Source organism: Heterocephalus glaber, unplaced genomic scaffold (genome assembly GCF_053883595.1).
Source record: "Heterocephalus glaber isolate CG9 unplaced genomic scaffold, H.glaber_assembly_v1.0 deba00001457, whole genome shotgun sequence".
NCBI lineage: Eukaryota > Metazoa > Chordata > Mammalia > Rodentia > Bathyergidae > Heterocephalus > Heterocephalus glaber.
In genome coordinates this window covers 26,618,432-26,640,474 of record NW_028258305.1, presented here as the reverse complement: position 1 = coordinate 26,640,474, position 22,043 = coordinate 26,618,432, and the positions used below count along the sequence as shown (strand labels likewise).

At 44.1% G+C, this 22,043-nt stretch overlaps 1 long non-coding RNA gene across 1 annotated transcript; it reads left to right on the top strand.

Annotated features, from left to right (window-relative positions):
- Positions 1-769: 769 nt before the first annotated feature.
- On the top strand, positions 770-21,463 carry LOC110347955 (uncharacterized). Its single transcript, XR_002392891.2, has 2 exons — positions 770-965; positions 20,240-21,463. It is a non-coding gene; the product is annotated as an uncharacterized LOC110347955 (long non-coding RNA).
- The last annotated feature ends 580 nt before the right edge of the window (positions 21,464-22,043 follow it).

Genomic DNA, 22,043 nt, shown 5'->3' with positions numbered 1-22,043 from the left:
AAAAAATAGACATCGAGCATCTAGCTACCAAACCCAAAGACTGGAAATTATATGGAGCAAATCTTATGCTCTCACTACAAATGCTGAGTCACAGAAAAATTATTGAATTGAGTCTTTCACTTAAAACCGTCATCTTTGAATATAGTCTGTTAATGCTTCAGAAAACCAATTGCATTAAGTATTTTCATACTAAAACTTTAAAGCTTTTTCTTTATTTTTATGACCAAAAAATACATAAATAATTAAACTGCCTACTGTTTAAATAGAGTGGTCTATAACTAGCTTCCTGTGATGCTAAGCCACTAGGAAAAAGCCCATGGTCCAGCCGGCACACTGCACACCTCAACCTTCCCCGTAGACTCCCGAAGCCTGAGATTTTAGCCCTCACACTGAGTGAAGAAGTCTGCCTGCCTTGGTCCACACCCGTGTTTTCCAAATAGCTTTGCCCCTGCTTCATGAAGGACACTAAAACTCTAGGGAATCTACTCTGGGAAATTCTAGATTAAACCTCCTTGTTTGAGGTGCTTAGCTTAGCTTGCGAACTCACCAGAAACATGAACTGTAGACACAATTTCGGAGATTTACAAAACTGATACAAACGTTTGAAGCCGCAACCGCCAGCAATTTGAGACACAGCAACATCAGCCTCTTGTTCAAAGTCACAGTTACACTTTTTGGTGCCTATGCATACAATACGCCTCACAGAGCTGCCCTTGTAGCCTCCCCAGGAGCACAGAGACAGCGCGCGCTTCCCTCACAGCCTCGCGCGATCCTCTCGCGAGAACAGCCGGAGTTGGGGGCTCTCGCACCTTAAATGCTCACATTTGCTCGTTGCTCAGCCAGCCATCTTCTTTCTCTAACGGCTGGTTTTGAAAGTTTGGAGGAGAATGAAACCTAACAGAACTTTCTGAAGAAATAGTCCACCGGCTCCATGGACTAGGAGCTATGGATAAAAGTAGCCCAGGGTAAGTCACTTCTTGTCCCTGTCTGGGCCTCAGTTCCCCCATTGGCCAAAGGAAGGAGTGGATGATGTGGCTTCTGAAACTCCTCTAATCTGACCGAGCATCTATAAAATGAAGGGATGGAAGAAGACGGCTTCTCTCATCTCAGGAATCACCTTACTCCACTCACTCTCAGAAGGCCACTTTAGCCTGGAGAGGTGAAACAACTTGCCCAAGGCTACAAAGCTGGTCAGAGGCAGAGCAGGGTCTTGACCTGCCATGCCTGAGTCCTAACTCAGTGTTCATGTGTTTTACATGAACAGTGTACATGCGTGTGTGAGCACATCTATGTGGATACGTTACCAGATGGCATATTCTTATTGGGCTCTTAGTCACTTTCCTGTCGTTGGGACAAAATACCTGACACCCACAATTAAAGGAAATAAGAGGCTTGTTTTGGCTCATAGTGTCAGTCCATGGTCAGCTGGCTCAAAGGCAGAAACAGGATGACAGAGGAAAGGTGCTCAACCCTTGGCAACCAGGAAGCAGAGACAGAAGGAAGGAGCTAGGGGTGAGAACACACCCTTCCAGATCACACCCCCAGGGACTCACCTCCAACCAGGCCCCACCTTCTAATAGCACATTCAGCTATGAACTCTTCAATGGATTAATCCACTGATGAATAGCGCTCCCATGGTCCAATCACACTCCAAACACATGAGACTTCTGGGGAAAATTTTAGAACTAAGTCATATAAGCTCTGATGTTTCCAAAGGCTTCCATGCATGTTAGAGATGCTGTGCAGCCAGTCTGGATGTGAGGCAGGAGGTGGCAGGCATGGGGAGGTAAGAGCTACAGAAATCACAGAGAGGATTGTGTCTTCTCCTCCCCTGTTCCTCCTTCACAAGGGCTGGTGCCCCTTGCTTAGCTTGGCATTGCCACACCCAGCCCAGCTGCTTGAGCTGCTTCCCACTCCCAGTCCAGGAGTATCAGGAAGGACTGGGCACTGCCAGTCAAGCAGCAGCACTTTGTCCTTGACTCTTTGTTCTCTCAGTTGATCAGTTTGATCTTTTGCCCTAAAAGAGATTTTCAGACTTGCTAATTTCAAGCCTTTCCACAGTTTTCTCTGTCTTCATCCCCTGTACTTCCTCTCCTGCCATTTCACTCAGCACTTCTTTATTGAGTCTCTCAAGATCCAGACAGCAATTTCCCCCCATAGCTGCTCCTGCAAGTTTCCTTGCTTGGGTCAAATTCCCATATCTTCTGACTACTGTATTTTTTTTTAACTATTTGTACCTGACTGCTGGTCCCTGGCTCGAAAAAAGGACAAAATTTTAGTTATTTTTCCTTCTTTCCATCCGTGCTGCCATAAGTGTCTCCAAATGTCGTTTTCACTTTTATTAACTTCTCCACAAAGCACACATTGCAAGCTAATTCATGGCGGTGGGGGCAGAGACAGAGGAATGTTGCAATAGTGGAAATCCATCAACTGATCAGTTGCAGTATGAAGGATTGTTGAGTATCCTCCAATACCTATTTTCTTTTTAAAATTTTTATTAGTACATGTTTACCATACATTATGATTACATTCATGGTGGGAGGTTGGTACATCTACATAACACATCTTGACTTTTTTCATCCTCCCCTCTCCACTCCCTCCCACCTCCCTCCATCTCTTGGTTCAAAATCTGTTTGATCTTTCCAGAAATGTCACTCTCAGCCATTCAGATGACATCCTTCCTTTTCAACACAGTGGGTAGGTTGTGCCAGTTCCAGCTCCCATCCCAGGAGGACCTCCTGCCAGCCTCCTTGACATATGCACATGGCCACAGTCAGACCCAGCACCATCTGTCCCCTGTGGTGAGGTGAAGATCCAGTTCTGCCTGAGTCTGTGTCCCAGGGGGAGAGGAGCTGGAGTGAGCCACCTCTTGGGATTTCACTGGGCAGGAGGAGACTGGGCTACTGCAGGAGTTCTGGGGGATGGGCTTGGTGGCATTGCTGCAATCACTGTTATTTTGGGGATGGAAGCTTTAAAATGTATGACAGAACCATATAAATCCACGAAAGAGTTACATCAGCCATGGGTTTCATCCCTGCTCTCACAGCAGAACTGTGGTGATGATTCGGAAAAGCAGGAATGTACTGAACACACCCTAGACCAGTGAAAAGGAAACTCCAGCTGTATAGCCCAAAGACACAAATCTGGGTGATTCAGATGCACAGACAGCATTAAAAGGCAGTGACAGAACCTGACATGAGGAGCCTCCTGATGTGACACAATACAAAACACAACATCACCAAGGAAGTATCATTACCAAAAATGTCTAACCTGAATCCAGCTTCGAGAAAACAACATGCCAACCCCGGTTGTGGATATTCTATAATACAAGTGGCAGGACTCTTCAGGGAAGTCAATGCCATTAAGAGAAACAACGAAGGCAAGATATTTTAGACTAAAAGGCACTAAAAAGACATAATTCAACACATAAACCTTGATTGTGGCTCAGAATTAAAACACACACAAATATTATAAAAATCTTTGGAAACAACTGGAGAACTTTGAATATAAAATGTAGATTAGATGTTATTAAATCATTAGCTTTTTTAGCTGTGATGATGATATTGTGGCTGTGTTTGAGAAGTTACTTATACAAATGTTCTGCTCAAGAGCAAGTGTTTCCAGTGGTTCTCCATAAATGGCATGTGCATGAAAAAAAGGTGGCATTCTTTAAAATCTTTGACTCTTAACATTTTTAGCACCCCAGCAGCTGTGGATCAGCACACCTCAAAGCCACCTCCCTTTCCACTCTTCTCCAGCTCCTCTTCCAGTCTTAAGCCCTGAGTCCCTAGAACAGTGGATCCCAGACTCATGTCAGCCTGGAGAGCTGGTTACAGCAGTTTCTGGTCCAGAGGTCCACGTGACAGACACCAGTTATGCTGACACTGCCCACCAGGCACCACCCTCTGTTTTAGAGGGTAGAGACCAAGGACTGCCATTCACCCACACACAGCCAACCCTCCCCAAGGTACTGGCTTCCAACCCACAAAGCTACCCCCTTTTCCAGGAAGATTCTTTGCAATGTGGCAGTAATTCCCACTAGGGGGCAGCACACCCTCATAAAAATAAAACCCTGCCAGGAAAGGAATTTGAACCTGAAGGCCCTTGATTGAAAACTCTGATGTCCCAGGGAAGACAGAGGTGGTTGAGGCAATAAGGATCAGAGTATAATCATTCGTTATTTTTGGGTAGTGCTTCAGGGGCATCAAACTTTCCCATACTTGACCTCAGCTGAAGTATAGAACAGCCCTGAGGCAGTTGAATGGGAATATTTCTATGTGAGAGAGTTGAATAGGAATATTTCTTGTGAACAAGGTTCTAGAAGGTTGTCCAAGGCCAGAACACTGGTCATTCCCTAGATCAGTAAGGGGCGATGCAGGGCTCCAGCTCCAGCAGGCACAGGTGCTTTCCCTCTTGAGCCCCCAGGACCTCTAGCAATCAATCACAGCTCTGATCTTTCTCTCTCTTTACTCTCTGTTCATCTTCACAACTTGTGAGGCACACCCTCTAATTATCCCCTCTCTGCAGATAAGAAGTGGCCAGTGGGCCAGGAGGAAGTAAGAAAAATACCTTGTACAATTAATAGTGAATCTAGGATTTGAACTCAGATCTGTCTGACTCAAGACTCCACCGACCCAGAGTGGTCAGGAGCACTGTGTCAAAGCAGCACCTGTAGTAGGTGATATAAGGTACTCACCCTCAAGCAGCAGCCAGGCCAGGAAAACCCAGGGGCCACAGGAAGCCCACCAAGGTGAGTACTGTTTACAGATGAGGTAGTGTGGGCCAAAGGGGTTGATTCACTTGCCTAAGACCACAGCACTTGAAGTGATGGAGCAGGGATTTATTCACTCCAGATCATGTGCTATACCTGCTGTCTTCTTATACCTCTCACCCCCAAATTTTCTGAGCCAAAATGTTAGAAATAGAAAATGTCCTAAAACACGTGGGACATTCAGTGGCTATGTCATCCCTGTGTCACATCTCCAGGGCCTCCCTATTCAGACTCCTGCCAGGCAAGCATCCTCCAGCCCTCAGAACCCACCCCCTCATCCCTTGTCAACACAGGCTTTGCTTCTCCTAGACTGGCCCAGAAAAAGGAAGTGAGACCATTTTGTACACTGAGGACCCTTCAAGTAAAGTTGCTGTAGAAGGCCCAAGAAGCTTCCTCATGACCCTCACTTGTCTCCACACCACTCACCAAGAAGCCCAATGTAAGGGCAGAGCCAGAAACCACATATGGGGCTGGAGGCCTGCAGGTGTGCTTTTTTGGGCCTTTGCGGCACCCTTATCCATGCAGCGCCAACTCCCTGGGTAACCCTTTTGCTCTTCCTCAGAGTCCAGTCATGAAACCAGGGCCCCTGTCCCATGGCTGTCACTTCCTGATGAGTACACTTGTACAAAACTATGCACCCTTCTCTGCTACTCCTAGAGCCAGCTTACATACCTGCTAAAAGGGAAGGGAGACTGTATGTTGAAAAGAATACTGAATTTAGAAATCTGACTTTTAAAGTGTGAATAAAATCCCAGTTTCAGCTCTCACAAGCAGGAGACAAGGGCGAAACTCTTAATTTCCCTGGGTTGGGCATCAGTTTGCTATCCCTACCATGAGACTCATAGCTCCAGTATCATCTAACAAAAATCCTAGGCTACAACATACAGTTAAAAAGGGTAGAGGTTGAACATTCCTGATATGAAAATACGAAATCCAAAATAGCTCCAAATCTGAAACTTTTTGAGTGCCAAAATGGTGCCTTAAGTGGAAAATTCCACACTTGACCTCTTATGATGGGCCACAGTCAAAACACAAGTGCACTAAAAATATTGTATAAAATAATCTTCAGGCTGTGTGTGTAATGTATATATATATATGAAACTAATGGATTTCCTGTTTAGACTCAGGCCCCATCCTCAAAATGGCTTATTGTGTATGCTCAAATATTCCAAAACTCAAACCACTTCTGGTCCGAAGCATGTTGGATAAGGAATGGATGCTCAACCTGTACCATATCATGGAAGGCATTTTCTCTAAAATTATTCATCATAAGTACAAATGTTAAAAGCAAAAATTATATCATCTAGTGGAGTTTTCAGTGATGCAGAAGTAACACATATAAATACATACATACAAATACATATAAGTACATATAAATACATACCCAAAGTAAGGGTAAAAGAAGGATGTGTCTTTTACATTGTACTTTTCACAAATGCTGATACTCAGGCCTCAGCCCAGACCACTAAATCAAAAGCTCCAGAGAGCAAGTCCTGTGCATTAGCATTTTTTGAATTCCCCAAGTCATTCTAATAGGAGCCACCACGGTTGAAAACCGATGTCTTAACAGAAAGGAGCTTTGACTTTGCACTACGTTGGGATGTGGAAAGAATTCTCAGTTCAACCTCAAATTTGTTTGCTAATCTTCCCTCCAGGTGTGGGCCCCAAACCTTTTCCTTCAAGCTACATGCATATCCACCTGGACGTCAGCCCAGGATTCAGGCCCACCCAAGACACCATATGTCTAAATATTTGAAAGTTATAAATCAAGTTAAAAACTGTTAAATACAGCATGTCCTTTCCTCCTTACTTGACAAATATAACTTCTGTAACATCGGTTTTGAAAATATGTGCAAAGCAAATTTTTTTGTGTGTGACTGGAAGTAGGCAAAATAGGACAACTAATCACACAGGTCTGGTCACACATCTTGAATGAACTGGTGATGTTTTGTTGAGTAATACAATAAAGTCACACCATACTTAACTAGTTATTATGTATTTATTCCTTAAAATTTATATTTATTGTCCTTTACCTCAGCAAATCTCTGATTATGTTGCTATAAGCAAAAAGTTTCAGTCATGCCCGATTTGGTAATTTCAGTGTACAGAAACACTCTGCTAAGCTAGTAGCCATTGGAATTGTCAATTAAATTCTTAAAGCAGTACTTAGATTGGAAGCAAACCAAAGTTCTACGGACCAATCTCAAACATCGTAATGGAACCAAATATGGTAAATGAGTGTTGTCACTAGAAAATAAAATATTTCCATTTCATTGTAGAAATTACTATTGTTTATATAGAAATGTTTAGCCTCTCTTAGCACAAAATCTGGATTGATACACTATTTTATAAGTTCTTTTTTTTTTTCTTTTTCCGGTACCAGGGATCGAACTCAGGACCTTGCACTTTTGAGGTAGGCGTGGTGCCACTGAGCTAAATCCCAGGCCCAACCATTTTATAAAGTCTTTTAGATTTTTCTTTACTGGACTACAATAAAGAAAATCAAAAATAGCAATATGTTAGTTTATTGGTTTCTATTTCTTCTCAATCAAAACAGTACCTGAGCAGGGCCAGGGATTTAGCTCACTGGTTCTGCCGCCTACCTCAAAAGTGCAAGGTCCTGAGTTCGATCCCTGATACCAAAAAAAAAAAATACCTGAGCCAGGTGTGGTGGTGTGGTGGTACATGTCTGTGATCCCAGCACTGAATAGGCTGAGGCAGAGGGATCGCAGCAAGTTTGAGGCCATTGTGGGCTACATAATGAGTTCAAGGCCAGCCTGAACTACAAAGTGAGACCCTGTATCAAAAAAAAAACCACTACACTAGCACTCTGGGAAACTGAGGGAGGAAGATCACGATCAGAATTTCAAGCCCAGCCTAGGTAACTTAGTGACTTAGCAAAACCCTATCTCAAATTTTGAAAAGAAAAAACAAAGAAACACACCAATATTCTTTTTTAGTGTTTACCTTCTTTGATAAATACTATCAACTATTTGCTACTTACTCCCTTTTTTCTCTCAAACAGTTGTTTGTTTCCTTTTTTGTCTATGAGTGAATTTCTCTTCTGGTCATTAATACCTTCTCCAGCTAAGGTTGATCTTTGAGATTGGTGATAACTGGTAGAGAATTCACAAAATATTTTGTGTTTGAACTTACAAGTCAGTTTCTATGATTTCTTTCTCCAACAGTAAGAGTTATGGTGTAAAATGAAATATTAGATGTCCTGCTGTGTGCATCCCAGGATCGCAATCATTCCCTTGGATGAGACTATGTTTTGAGGAAACATTCTCCTGCCATAAGAAAGACAGGTGAACATCTTCCTGAATCAATCTCCAGAGGCACAGCAAAGCCCCAAGGTTTCTTATTCAGCTTTCTCCTCCCATTGGAATCTTTTCATGAAAGCAATGTTCTTGTCTCCCAGGCAGGTACCAGTTGCATCCTGGGCTTCTGAGTTGGGAATTTGATCTGAAAAATTCCTGTTCACATTCTCATTTTTTGATCATTAGGTCTTCATTAGATAAATACTTTGCAAAGTGCTGTATAAAAATTTTACATGAGATGGTCTAATAAAAGCCATACTCACTTCTATTTTTATTTATTATTGCTTTTTATGATTTTATTTATTTCATTATTTAAATTTACTATCTAGTGTTCAAAGGTTTAAGCAGATCACCTCACTGATGATTTTCCATTTAGCTTTTAAGCTTTACCTTCATATATATATATACCTTTTTTTTTGTACCAGGGATCGGACTCAGGACCTTGCACTTGTGAGGCAGGCAGCAGCACCACTGAGCTAAATCCCCGGCCCTCAAAAAACTTTTAATATATTCCATCACTCTTTTTTTTTTTTTCAGTACTGAGAATTGAACTCAGGCTCTTCATACTGAGTTACATCCCTAGGTCTTTTTTTATTTTTTATTTTGACACATGGTTTTGTTAAGTCACCTATTTGTCTAAACTGGGTCAAAATTGTGATTCCCCCATCTCATCCTCCCAAAGTATTGGGATTATAGGGATGAGCCAACATGCCCAGCATTAAATTTATTTTAATACTATTTTAACATTCAAAATTATCCATGAAAATTAAAAGCCAAATACATTAATGGTAGTTAATGAATATACATTTTAAAATAATAGTAATATTTTAATTTTCTGAAAACTTAACTTGATGGCCTTCAATATATATATAAAATGAAGCATCATTTATTTTTAAATTGCAACACCCTGACCAAGTCAGATTTATCCCAGGGATCCACGGATGGTTCAACATATGTAAATCAGTAAATGTAATACACTATATTAACAGAGTCAAGGACAAAAACTATATGACCATCTCAATAGATGCAGAAAAAGCATTCCACAAAATTCAACACTCATTCAAGATAAAAACCCCACAGAAAATTGGAATAGATGGTCTTTTTCTCAACTTGATAGGCTATCTATGAAAACCATTTATACTAAATGGTCAAAAACGGAAAACCTTCACGCTAAAATCAGGAACAAGACAAGGATGTCCACTATCACCACTCCTGTTCAATATAGTTTTTGGAAACATTAGCCAAAGCAATTAGACAAGAGAAAGAAATAAAAGGAATAAAGATAGAAAAGGAAGAAGTTAAATTGTCATTATTTGCTGATGATATGATACTCTACATAGAAGAACCAAAAAACTGCCAAAAGACTTCTAGAGTTAATTGACAGATTCAGTAGAGTGGCTGGATACAGGGTCAAAACTCAAAAATCAATAGCCTTCTCATACACAACAGACTCACTGAAAGAGAAATTAGGGAAACAATCCCTTTCACAATAGCATCCAAAAAAATGAAATATCTAGGAATCAATCTAAAGAAGGAAGCAAAAGACCTCTACATTGAGAACTATAGCATTCTGAAAAAAGATTGAAGAGGATATTAAAAAATGGAAAGACATCCCTTGTTCCTGGGTAGGAAGAACCAATATAATGAAAATGGCCATACTTCCAAAACTGCTATACAGATTCAATGCAATTCCAATTGAAATCCCAACAGCATATTTCAGAGAACTAGAGAAAGCCATCCAAAAGTTCATCTGGAACCAGAAGAGACCTAGAATAGCAAAAGCAATTCTAGGCAACAGAGTCATGGCAGGGGGTATCACAATTCCCAACTTGAAACTGAACTACAAAGCCACTGTGATAAAAACAGCATGGTACTGACAAAGAAACAGACCCCAGGATCAGTGGAATAGATTAGAAGGTGCAGAAACAACTCCAGACATACTCAGCCACCTCATCTTTGACAAAGGAGCCAACCATCCTCACTGGAGGAAAGATGGCCTCTTTAATAAATGGTGTTGGAAAAACTGGATTTCAACTTGCCAAAGATTAAAACTAGACCCCTATCTTTCACCATGCACTAAACTAAAATCCAGGTGGATTAAAGATCTAAATATTAAAATAGAAACACTAAACTTGCTGGAAGACAAATTAGGTAGAACTCTTGAAGACACTGGTGTAGGAAAAGATTTTATGAACAAATCTTCAGTAGCACAGGAACTAGCACAAAGAATCAACAAGTGGTATCTCATCTTATTAAAAAGCTTCTACACTGCAAGAGAAACCACCAACAGAGCTAAGAGATAACCTACAATGTGGGAAAAAATTTTTACCAGCTATTCCTCAGACAAAGGTCTACTATCTAGAATATATAAAGAACTGAAAAAAATCAGACCCCCCCCAAATTCAAAGACCTAATTTAAAAATGGAAATCTGAAATGAACAGACATTTCTCAAAGAAGTAAAAGCAGCAAATAAACATAAGAAAAGGGCCTGGGATTTAGCTCAGTGGTTTCACTGCCTGCTGCACAAGCGCAAGGACCCAAGTTCGATCCCCACTACCAAAAAAAAAAAAAATTAGAAAAAATGTTCAACATCACTAGTCATTCAAGAGATGTAGATGAAAACAAAGCTGAGATTCCACCTCACCCCAGAAAAAATGGCTGCTATCAAGAAATCAACCAATAACAAATGCTGGTGGGGGTGTGGGGAGAGAAGGGAACCCTTCTTCATTGTTGGTGGGAGTGCAGACTGGTGCAACCACTGTGGAAGTCATTATGGAGATACCTCAAACAACTAGGATTGGAGGTCCCATTTGACCCAGCTATTCCCCTGCTGGGTATCTTCCTCAAAGAATTAAAAGAATCATACCACAGTGATATATGCTCATCCATATTTATAGCGGCACAGTTTGTAATAGCAAAAGCTTGGAAACAGCCCAATTGCTCATCAGCTGGAGACAGGATAACGATATGGGTTTTTTTATAAAATGGAGTGCTACTCAACCATAAAGAACTAGAAACTAGGGCCGGGAATTTAGCTCAGTGGTTTCAACGCCTGCTATGCAAGCACAAGGACCTGAGTTCGATCCCCGGTACCAAAAAAAAAACAAAAACAATGAGAAACTAGAGACATTTATAGCTAAGTGGTTGCATAATGAGGCCATACTCTTAAGTGAAATAAATAGGACACACATGTGTAAATACCAAATAGTTTCTCAGGTGTGAAAAACTAAAAGTGTAAATAAGAATCAAAATGTGTAATTGATATTGTGAATAGGAAGAAAATGTCTAAAGGAGTAGGGGAAATGGAAGGGGAAGAGGAAAGGAAAGAAAGGAAAGGAAAAGTTATGAGAAAAGGAAAAAATGGAAACAAAGTCTTTGTAAATAGGGAAGGGTGAAGGAGGTGAAGGGAGGGCAGAGGAGTGGGGAAAAAAATAAGAACCAAGATACATCATGTAAAGGTACAAGATCCCAATGATGAATGTAACTGTATTGTATACCTAAAATGTACCAATAAACTAAATGGAAAAAAAAAATTGCAACAGAGCTCTGGAAATCTCAGCATCCATAGTCTCTGTGGCTGCCTGCTAACAATGAGTGGGTGCTGTGCCCCCACTTTGTTACACCTAGAGGTGCACATAAACACCGGTAAGAGGAATATCAGTTGTTTGCTGTTCCAGCTGTTTCTCAGGCACTGGATGCAATGATTGCAAATACCATGCTGATTCCTGAATCCCTTCAGCACCAAGAAGTTGGAGAGAAGCAAGAAATGGAGACTGGGCACTTTGGGGAACTATCTGGTCAGGATCTCTATAGCATTTATGCTATTTGAGATTAATGTTTTCACAAGTTCACTTTCACACTCCCTATATTTTGAATCAGGATCCTTCCCTGACAACTGTACCTAGGCATCCCACAGTCCTTCCTCGCCAGGATCACAACCACTTGTCGTCTCAAGGACCCGCCACTGGGGTCAAATGGAGACCATGCTGGAGCCTGACTGGTGCTCTTTGGAGCTGCAGGTCACACAGGTGGGAGGCGATGCTAAGAGGCCCCCCGAGTGCCCTCTCTCTGCACGTTGGCAGCCTTCTTGGGCCCTCTAATGCCCTCCTGCCTTGGCCTTGCCTCTCCCCGCCATGAGAAGGGTACCTCCTGATGCTGCCTCGGAGAACTCCTTCCTGGGCCTCAGCCTTCCATGCCCTGACAGCATTCTTCAAGGCATCCTGCACGGGCTGACTATGAAGCGACCTGAAAACCCCACCTGTCCTCAGCCTGAGCCTCCCAACCCTGAATACTTTGCCCAACGAATATTCTTTCTTCAGTGTCACTCATGATGGTTTCACCACACCTAGGCTCTGCTCTGGCATTTCTGCCTGATGGAACCAGACCAGGCAACGTACACAGACTGACACCAGACCAGACAGGCTAGTGATTTGTAGGCTCTTTAAGTCCATGTTTTGTTATCATTATTATTTTACTGTTTGGGAGCAGAATAGAAGAGTTAAGAATTGGAACACTGATCACTCCATGCCTATTATGTATCCCTTCTGAACTTCAGTTTTCTCACCTGTAAAATGGGAGTAATAATACTTACCTAACAGCATTGTTGCACGTCATATAAACAAGGACTTGGCACTCAGTAAGCACTATCTAGCTGCTTGCTTTAGCTTTTGTTTAACATTTGGTTACATGTTTAGGAACAATCTTGTTTTACACTAATAAAAATGTTATACCTCTTTCTTCATGCTTAGGACATGCTATTTATCACAGATAATTTTCCAAACCAATTTTTTAGGGGGGAAGGAGAAATTATACTAAAGGTTCTAAGTTTGCTTGATAAAATAAATGTAAGCAGCAAGTATAGTAGGCCGACTTCTCTTAGAATTAGAGCAACTCTGAAAGCCAGCATCAAGCAACTGTCAGCAGCTGGACTCAAGGTTAGTGGGGCGGCCTGCAAATGTGCCATGCAAACAAAATGCCACATTTGGATGTCTATTGACCTGAGTTAATTGGGACCACATTTCTGATGTAGTCCACAGATGTCTGGATGGCCCCCATTGGCTGGCATTTAAAATAGCACAGATTGCCAGCCTGTACCCCGCTTGGCACCTGGTTTCTCTCCCAGACCCTGCTCTGCACAGCAGCTACCCATGACCCGGAGTTGGCCTGGATCCCACCAGCACCCCTGACAGCCCCTAGCACCTGCGTCTTGTGCTTCAGAGCCACATGTCCTCTGGGGCCTGTTAAGAAATCCCAGTTTCTATAGCCCCCTATCTTGGTTTGGTTTGTTCTTTCTTCTAGCCACTGAGAATGTGTCTTTACCTCAGGCATACAGTTACACTCCACCTTGCCTCCGAGGAAAGGGAGCCATGTGCCCAGGGGCTGTGATCTGTCTCCACAGGACACAAACAGGTCGGTTTCATCCATTTAGTGAAACAAAAGCCAGTCAGACCAGTTGTTTGGTATCATGTGGACCAAGGACAAATAAACTAGAAAACAGATGGTGACCAAAAGAAAGAGAGGTCACACATTTGTGTAAACCATGGGCCCTATTCCAAGCCTAGCATCTTCCAAACACATGGCGAACATTAAAAGCTAAGCTTTGTCTGCCCGATTTGTCCCATTGAGGCTATGATGGTTTTCAACCAAAGGAGCCCTGCAAAGTCTGGAGGAGGCCCCGTAAGAGTGGGGCCTCTCTATGTGGTCCCTAAGAAAGCGATTGTCAATTTCTTTGCCCTTGTCCTAGAATTAGAGCCTGAAAGAAAATCTTTGGTTTGATATTCTATAATGAAGGAATATTAAGTAAAGACTAGTTCTCTCATGCTAACACTGGAAGTCCAAAGCTTTATCTCTGACAAAGTTCTCCCCATGTTTGTTCACACACCGAAAGGAGCCTTAATTCACATGGTCTTACTTTTCTCAACTGGCATTCATCTTTGTCTCCTTCTTTCCCCTTTTCTTGCCCTTCCCCCTTAGTGTTAGACACAACTCCATCAAATGGTAGACATGCTTGATACATTTTCATGTGCTTCTTTGAAAATGAGTTATTTGCAATTCTTATTGTAAATACTTTTTTAAGATTTGAAAGTACAACTTACCAATATTTTATCCTGAATTGCTGTTCTGTTCTTGTGGGGTTTTTTTTCTTTTTTTGGTACAGAGAATAGAACTCAGGGCCTCGCACCTGCCAGGCAGGCACTGTGCAGCTGAGCTACATCCCTAGCCCCCTGACTTGCTGTTCTTATATACTGTTTTTTAAAACAGTTGCTCCAAGAGAAAATACTTTTCCTACACATAAAATTGCCTTCTATTCAATTTATTCCTCATATTTATTTGAAGGATTTTGAGCAAGTAGATTGACTTTTTGCCTGTTGACTGTCTTCCTTTTTATTAAGAAAATTATATCTTACTTGACTTTCATCTTCTAAATCTTCACATTCTAAAGCCACATCCATTAGCCTACAGTGGTACAGAATATGTTCCCCTTGCCCTTTTTGAGCGTCTCTTTAATAAATAAAATCTTACCCAAAGTACAGAATAATATTTGACCAATGCTTAAAACTACTGATACAGAGCTAGAAGAATTTCCTGTTCAACTGAACTGCACAACTTGGCCTTCAGTCCTCTTGCATTTAAAGTGGGTGGACTCGGTAGACCATCTCTGAGGTTATCTGCACTCAAACGTCCATTTCTCCTTCATCTCTCCCAAAGGGCAAAAGCCACAGGAATCTGCCTGTTGGTGGAAAGAAATGGAGACCAGAGAAATCATTAAACTGAATGAGGGAAATGGAAATGTAGTAAACAGGAAGCTGTCCCAGATCCATATAAGAAAGACTTGCAGCATGAGGTGTGAAAGAAGCTGCTTCCTGTCGGTGCCTTACTCCACAAATGCCAGCACACATGCACACTCCCGCTGACACACACACACTCACATGAACATACACCATCAGCACCCACACAGAGATAAGCCATGATTTCTGCACAGCTGAGTCGGGCTTGGGAGCAGTTGAGGAAGTGGTAGAGTTGCCAGGGAGTAAGAAAACAGCAGGGAACTCTGTGAGAGAGCTCACCAATTGTCCTGGGAGGGCTTTCATTTTTGGGCTGAGATGATTCCTGGGGGTGGAAGCCCCAAGAAACATGTGTACAAGTTCCTGGGGAGGGGAGACAGAAACCACAGAGAATCGGGGTTTGGGGTGGGATGGCGATCTGCCAGGCTCTACTCTAGGCTGGAACACCACTCACCTAAACTCACAGTGCTACCGTGGTTCCCAAGGAAAGTGGCTGCCTTGGCTGGCCAAGGCTGACATGGGACTCGGGTGGTGATGAGGGCCAAGCGCTGTGCTCATACACATTGCAGACTCAGCTCACCCTCTGCAGACATCCGGCAAATGACCTCAGTGGCCATTTCAGTGCAGGCTTTCTAACACTTGCGTTCTCAAACCTCAAGACATTCTCCACCCTTCTGTTTCTAAATGTGATTCACGTTTGGCCATTTTATTGAAGGTCAAGAGATGTTGCCACCTACATCAGAGACATCCAGCTTCTCCTCCCTCCTCTCCCTTTTGAAATGATATCCAAAACCCAGTGGTTTCATTGCCTGGGAGAATGCTGGACCACATGCAACATCTGTAAGCACTTAATTTTCTAAATGGGAGGTGGGCACCACAGATGCAAAACTTTAAAAAATAAACACTAGAAAAATATTACTCCACCAAATATGAGAGCCTCAAATCCCAGTGAGCAGGTGGTGCACGGTGATAGGTAGTTGGATGCAGTCTGCACAGCTCAGAGCTACATCCTGGCCTCCAGAGCAGAAGGGAGGACTGCAGATCCCATAGAGGAAGGAGATTCAGCCCGGGGCAGGAAGTGAGTGTTTATCTGTGTCCAGGCTGGAGAGCAGGCCACACTTTCTGTTCTAGAATAAGCTTCATTTTAACTTAGATATTTTCCCTTTTAGGAAAATAGAGTATCTGACTTTTAATTACCTCTTGCCTCAACCCCTCCTTGGGGCCCATTTAGGATGGTAGGGGGGGCTCCCATCCTGGACCACCAAACATGGGTACTGCCTCCCACTTATCCACCAGTCCCATGGCTGGACTGCAAGTGACAAGAAGCCATGGCATTGCAGAAGCCAAGGCAGAGACAGCAGTGGTAAACGCCCAAGATTAGGAACTCTACTCGGGCAGCTACTTTTCATCTCATTTCATGGAATGAGGCTGCCAGCCTTGAGGACCCCATGGCCAGGGAAGAAAGCCAGGTTATTGTGACTAATACAGTTCTGGAGAATTAGGAGTAGGGCAGTTAGGAGACCCAACTCAAGACAGGAGGTGTATCCCCAAAACAGGCACTGCTTCAGAATAAGCCTTCAGTACACACTGGCTGCTTAGATTTGGAATGGAGTGGAGGAAATTTAAGAAACAAGTGGTACATTGAAAGGACTCTATTGCTGTGGCCAGGTGAAGCCCTGGACAGTGCTAACTTGTTATGCTTTATCATCTGTCAACATCTTATTGCTAGTTTATTAAATCACCCCTATGGAATGGTTTTCTGCAGAGAGGCTCCAAAAGACAAAATCTGAGTTCTTCCAGAAGAAAGGGGGAAAGGGATAGATAAAGGAAATGGGTAGGAGGAAAGAACTGTGGATGTGGGAATTGGAGTCCCCAGATGAAGAGGTCTCCCATCTAGGAAAGAAGAGGAGAGAGGGGAGGGGAGGGGAGGAGGAGAGGAGAAAAGATATTTTAGGAGAACCGGGTGGGGTAGCGGTGGAAGTCCCAGATGTGGTGACCACCAGGGGGCACTGCTGCCCCATCAGCAGACCTGGGACTGGTGGAGACTGAACAGGACAAAGATTTCAGCAATTCCAGGGGACTTTACCCTCTCTCCTCCCCGACTCCAACTCCCAGACTCTTCCTTAAGGCCTTGAGATCTCCCCTCTTGCCTCCTGTGAATTGTATCAAAGGATTCTGGAAGTATCCGCTCCTATGAGCCTTTTCCTGACACTGCCTGGCCAAGCAGCCATGGGAATGATGGAAGATCCAGGTGAGGAGTGGAGAAGCCCCAATTTGCCCCCCAAGTCTGCTCCTCCTCATGAGGCTAGGCCCCCGAAGGGGTGGATGTAGAAAGTCACCTCTGCCAGCAGGCTGCTGATGGGATGGTTGAGGCAAAGGATCAGGATGGCCTCAGACTCCCACTTCACAAGCTCGGAAGCTCTGGTTCCTGGCACGTTCCAGAGGGAACTGCTTGCCCTGGCCCTCCCTGTAGAACAGCAAACTCAGACATGGAGGACACATCCAGCCAGCCCTGGCCCTCACTCTTCAGAGCCCTGAAGCTGAGCCTGGACATGGTGCATTCTGAGAGCCGGCCCTGTGTCTGAGGGAGCACCTGTCATCTAGGATCAGCGCTCTCTCGCCTACAGCAGACACCTTGACAAATTCCCTACCCTCCGTGCCTTCTCTATTTTCAGTTCTGCTGCTCAGACACCAAAAGCCCCTATCACTACAAACTTCCTCATATTGCTTTTTCTGAGATTAGGGCTTAAACAGTTCAGGTATCAGTTACAGGTCAGGTCAACCAATGCTTCCTGAGAAGATTTCAAGGAGACCTGGGCCTCCCAGGTCCTAATCACATCTCAGGATGGATCAGCACAAACAGAGATTCTCTCAAAAGGCAAGTGTTCATCTGCTTTTGCTTCTCAAGGGGCCTCAAAAGAGGCAGGCTTTTGGAAGGAGTGTGTTCAAGCTCTGAGCTAATTGTTGCAGCCTGTGAGGACACTGAGGGCTGTGAGGCCAGATCAGGCCTGGCTCTTGCAGGTGACCACCGAGGTTTTAGCCCTGGAGACAAGAGGAGATGCCAGCAGGGCCCAGGTCCAGGCCCAGTCCATCCCCAGTGGGGTACCCCCCAGCAAGCCAAGGGAAGGCTGCAACATCCCAGAGCCCCCAGCCTCCCACCCAGCCTCAGGACAAAGGAGCAAGGTCTGGAGAACGAGACAAGACCATTGTCAGATGATGGGAATCACTGCTGACACCACTGGTGGATGGGCATGAATAGGAAATTCTGGGAGCAGACTGCCTCTGACACACTCGGAGTGTGGAGCAAAGAGGACTGGAAAGCAAGGGGAAGCACCCGGGAGTCCGGGAGTCATGCCTGAGCCTCTGGAGCCCACATCTGAGGAATACGACTTAATATCAGCTTTGAGTGGTGCTACCACCGTCGCCTGTGAGGTTTAACCAAGGCAGGATCGTTAAGGATTTGAAAGGATGAGACCTGATTCCAGCCCCCTCCTCCTTCCATTGGCAGGCTGAGGCTCCACATCCATTTCCTGCCTTGGTCAGAACTGGCTCTGGAACGAGACAGGCTGGCCCATGGCTCCAACTTGGCAGAAGCAGGGCGGAGTGGGGAGGCTGAGGTGAGAAAGGGCAGACGGAGAGGCACCCAGGGGAGTGACACATGGACCATCTCACCCCACCCAGGTCCTCCCAGACTCTGGGCACATGCCAAGGAGGATGGAGGTCACTAGCATAAACCAGTCTTGGAGCTGTGATACCGAAAACCTGTGCTAACCCCCACTGCCTACTCTATGACAGCTGGCCACGCAGCCATTCTCTCCAGGAAGGGAGCTGCCATTTCACATCACTCAGCCCCAGTCATGAAGATGGTCAGCTCTGAAGAGCTCACAGAAGAGTCAAAGACACACAAGGCATTATTGGAGGGATCCTCACAGATGTCAGGTTTAACTAAAGCCCTACATTTTGCAATGATGGTTCAGAGAGGTTAAGGGACCTTACAGAGCAAGGTCTGGTCTGTGACTCCTGACTTCTGAGGCCTAATTGAGTGCTCCTTCTCTGACACCAGAATTTTCCAGAAAGAGGTCAAGAAGCAAGCTGCTCTGATCAAAGTATACCCCCAAAAAATCAACTTCTAAACTGTAATAAGTGGGTAGTCAGTGTGGCTGTTCACAAATAAACACACCACATGCCTTTTCACTTAGAGTAATCCTGAAGGCCAGGCATGAAGAGAGCCATGGCTCACACTTCTCTGGTTCCCCCTCTGAGAAATGAAGCTACTTCCCCGCCTCAGAAGGATGCCACAAGGGCGCATAGTAAGGCATTCATGTAAAGTCTCCCCAGCGCCAAGATCAGCTGCCCAGCGGACAATGAAGAGCACAGCAGAGGAAAAGGCCTCCAGACAGCCAGTGTGGACATTGCACGTTCAGGTGCCTGACAGGGCTTACAGGAGGACCCCCCAGACTCATTTCTTTTCATTCTTGTTTCACAAATACTTACAAGCTTATGTTTGCAGTTGGGTTTTTTTGTTTGTTTGTTTTGGGTTTTGTCCGTGGAATATTAGAAGCAGTCAGCAAATGAGAAGGCACCAAACTCCAATGGCGGCTTACTGGAGATTGGAAAAGTGGTGGTTAGCTCTAAAATACAGGCTAGCAAACACCACACAAATAGAAGTCCCCAGAACATAGCCACCTGGAATAATTTTAGTGTGGAGGCAAATAGCATGTACATGCAGTAGACCTAAAGGTATGGTTGTGTGCCTGGGTTATTTTTTAAAAATAAAAATGGGGTCCTTCCACTGGTCTTTTGATTTCAATAACAATGGCCCTGCCTCACCCTGCCCATACATAGGATGTTTACTCCTGTAAGTCCAGTATGTTTCCCATACTCCCCAACTCGGGATCCAGGCCCCTGGGTCACCCACCCTCCATGCATTCAGAGGCAGCAGGCAGATAAGTACATGGCTGTAAATTGGTGTGAAGATTCTTCACAGACAGTGTGGAGATAGCTTCTGGATATGGGAGGAATGTCTGGCACACTTGAGAACAGTCAGTTTCCAAGCTCCCACAAGCAATTTAGAAGTTTCTATTTACCTCCAAATAATGGCCATGCTGCAGATTATGCTGCTCTCTTGGCCATTTATTAAAGGAAGCCCCAAGAGCCCCTGTAGGCCACTGGTGAATGATTGGGTGAATGGATGAACGGATGGTAAATAAATACACCCGGTGATGTAGCTGTAGTGGTTTGAAAATAACAAATCACCTACAGACTTTTGCTGATTTACACTCCATCCCCACCATGAGTCTGCTTCAGGGAGCCCTGATTGAGTTCCTATCATTTCAGATCATTTTTGCTGTCTGTATTCTAGGATGACATCCAACCCTTGAATGAAAAGTCAAGAATCCATCATTTCCACGTGCCTGAGCATCCAGATGGTTGGCATCAGTGGATATATACTGTGTATCCATTCACTGAACAAATATTTATTGAGTGTCTGCTCTATGCCTGGCTCTCTGCTAGGCCCTGATGACTCCAAACTGAGTAAGATTGATTATTCAGTCAACCTCACAAAATCAAATCATCTTGAAGCAGAAAGGAAACAGCAACTGTACATAGAAACATTTCCATTCCTGGCACCACTGTTTTAGACATCATCCTAGGATACTCCTTTTTGTTTCGTGGCAAGCATGGAAAGTGAAGAAACTGAGACTCAGAGACATCAAGTAACTTGTTCAAGGCACACAGCTATCGAGGGTCGGAGCTGAAACTCCAGGCCACTCCTTTTCCCAGTCCTGTGATGGGAAGCAGAGAGCTAACTGGGCTGATTCTGCCGCCCTCTGGTTCCATCCCTTCAGAAATGACAAATTATCCTGAGCCTCAGTGTGTTCATCTAGCTAGTGGGACCACAGTGCCTCTCTCAGGAGCCAGTCATGGGAATCAAAGGAAATAATCGATGTGGGGGCTCCTGGCTTTGGAGCCAACGTGCCTTAGGTGCTCAGCAAATGTTTTTATGGATGGGAGCTTCAAACCCTCTTCCACCCTTGCCTCCTGCTTTCCACCATCCTCCAACATCCTCCCAGAGTGAGCAGCTCATGACATCCTAGAGCACGCTGTTTGAGTTAGAAGGTGTCCTGGCTTCTCTGAGAGCCCAGCCAGTGTGGATAGCACAGGAGGAGAAGGCATGGCCACCGCTGGGAGGTGAGAGTTTATCTCTGCAGACACAGCCTGTCCATCTCTGAAATATTAAAAAGACTTCCAGGAAGCACTGGAGAACTTTCCAAAATGCATCATTCTTCAAGAACAGAATTATAAGGTAATAGAAGAGCCACATGCCCAACCTCAGCTCCAATTCTCTCCATCCTAAGAAGGAGCAAGCTGACCCCCAGTATTCTTCCTGGGTCTAGAAACTCAAAGAACGAACTCCCCATTTCCTCCATCTGCCCCTGTCTCCTACCCAGTCCACTTTTGAGCCATTGGCCCATGTAACTCCCCAGCCCGCCAGGGATCTACTGCCCTCATGAGAGACTGATCTTGCTCTAATGTTTTAAACCTGAACCACTGATTTCTGAAAAATAAATATGATCAAAAGGAAGATTGTGTAACTATTAATCAAAGTCAGAGGGAGCAGAGTCCCCCAGGTTCTACCCTAATGGGATATCCCTGAAAAGTAGGAGTTAAAGAGCTGCCTTTTAGATTAAATTCTAGTTCTACCCCTTCTAACTGGTAAACATGGACAAGGTATTTGGCCTCAGTAACCCTTGATTTTCTCAACTGTTCATTAGTCCCTCCCTTAAAAGGTTGTAGTAAAGGACAGAGACCAGCCATCTATGGTCCAGGGGCCAAATCTGGCTTACTACCTAGGAGCTGAGAATGGTTTTTACATTTTAAATTGTTGAAAAAAATCAAGGTATTTTGTGACACATGCAATTCAAATTCCAGGGACCATAAATAAAGTTTTATTGGTACACAGCCACACAACCTTGTTTACACATTACCTATAGCTGCTTTTCTATTACAACAGCAAAGCTGAATGCTTGTCCCCAAGACCTTATATCCCAAGAAGGCTAAAATATATACTCTGTGGCTCTTTGCAGAGAATGTTTGACAAACCCTGGCAAAGAGAAAATGAAGGAATGCCTAAAAGTGCCTAAAAACCTTAGCAAGTCACCTGT